General features: G+C 39.2%; 1 long non-coding RNA gene across 1 annotated transcript in view; it reads left to right on the forward strand.

Moving 5' to 3' along the window:
• LOC116691475 (uncharacterized) overlaps positions 1-1,969 on the forward strand; it is a 10,786-nt gene that overhangs the window by 7,931 nt on the left and 886 nt on the right. The window lies entirely within an intron of this gene.

Raw genomic sequence — 1,969 nt, forward strand, 5'->3', positions numbered from 1 at the left:
TAGAAACAGTGTTACTGGGTTATTGTGCAGAATTGAACCTGACACTGTGGGTCAGAAGCAGAGGTGGGTAGAGTAGCCAAACATTGTACTGAAGTAAAAGTACTGTTACTTCAGAATAATATGACTCAAGTAAAAGTAAAACTAGTCTCCAAAATAATAATATTGAGTAAGAGTAAAAAAGTACTTGATGAAAAAACTACTCAAGTAGTGAGTAACTGTTGAGGAATGTCTGATTTATTTCTCAACACAAGCATCAATCAGACAGACAAAAATACAAATAATCCTATTTAGGCAAATATAGTTCATCCAATCAATAAAAAAATTAAAATTAATTATTAATTACAAATAGCTATTTGAGAGAATTGTCACATCAAATTGGATGGATACTGCATGTGAAAACATACTGTATGTAACCTAAAAGAAACATCCACCTCCACAGCAAAAACTAAAACTACCGCTACGTCTCCTCAGGTGAGTTGAGTTGTTGAACGCGCACATGTCCGTTGTTGGTCGACACTGAAGACGCCGCAGTGTGTAGCAGCTGTTTCGCACTTTTCCTAAAAGGTAACCATGCTTTCACTATGAGGCCGGGGGGGGGGGGGGGGGGGGTCCTCCTGGTCTGCGTTGCCTATGCGACGTGATTGACGTCTTTGCTTTGCTACGACTGTAAAGCTAACCGGTCCCGCTGCTGCATAGACGTATGTCTATGATGCGCTGCTGAAGCGAGTATGGTCACGTGACTGCACAACGGCGTTTGGTTGGTTAAGCACAGTCATGTGGTAGAACCTTCAGCTCTCTCTCTGTCAAAATAAATCATTAAAATGAGACGTACGCTGGGGTAAAAACAATGAAGCGTAGTAACGAGTAACGAGCTCCTTGTAGCCTAATGTAGCGGAGTAAGAGTACAGTTTCTTCTTCACTGATCTACTCAAGTAAAAGTAAAAGTATAGTGATTTAAAACTACTCCTAGAAGTACAATTTTTTCAAAAACGTACTCAAGTAAATGTAACGGAGTAAATGTAACTCGTTACTACCCACCTCTGTTCAGAAGTCAGCTGTTCATCAGAGAGATGGCTTGTGGGTAGAAAGTAGGGTGAGATATGTCCTATGAATGTAATTGCATTGAATCTGCTGATGGTCTGGATTGTGTATGCTTCTAGAATGTTAGACCATATATTATGCCAGTCGAGATACTCAGATACCCAGATCCTCTCTATAGGAAGGGCGGTACCACCAGATATCACTAAGAACTGATAAAGCCTAGATACCATACCACCGATAAAGCCTAGATACCATACCTCAGTTTTTAAGCTGCACAGAAAATAACTTCTAAATAAGATGGATGGGCAAAAGCCTCTGCCAGGGAACACCGATCTTAACTGAAGGTAAGAAAAAAGAGGATCATGGGAGAGTGAATGTGTTTTGTAAGTCAGGGAAGGGTAACAAGCCAACCTCACCAAAACATCTTTTACATATTGAAAACCCCTCTGTTCCCACTGGGGGGCTGTTACACCAATAATATCATTGTTGTTTAACATTGTAAAAATAACATCTAACAGCAAGTTCTGTAGCAAAGGACACGTAGCTTTAGATTATGGATTTCATCATTGCACAGTTTTCTTTGGGTCATGTACAGCTTTGAGCAAAATATGGTCAGGGATATAGAGGCACATAAAAGATTGGAAAAGTTGATATTAGTCATCACAACTATTAACAAAAATAGGTTGTTTTGAAAAATTGTGACTTGAATTTTCTAATTCCTTAATAATATAACTTCATTTGACAATGTGTATTACAATATTTTATGAACTACTACTATTTGCATATTGTTTTAAGGTTAAAGCGCAGGCCAAACCAGTTTAGTTGAACAGGGCATTCCTTTTTCTAATATATCAAAATGCCACCATAAAAACAGTAAAGCATCCCACCCATGTGCTGACCTCGTAACCTTCTAACCCCCCCCCCCCCC

The sequence above is a fragment of the Etheostoma spectabile genome, chromosome 6 (assembly GCF_008692095.1).
Source record: "Etheostoma spectabile isolate EspeVRDwgs_2016 chromosome 6, UIUC_Espe_1.0, whole genome shotgun sequence".
Taxonomy (NCBI): Eukaryota; Metazoa; Chordata; class Actinopteri; order Perciformes; family Percidae; genus Etheostoma; species Etheostoma spectabile.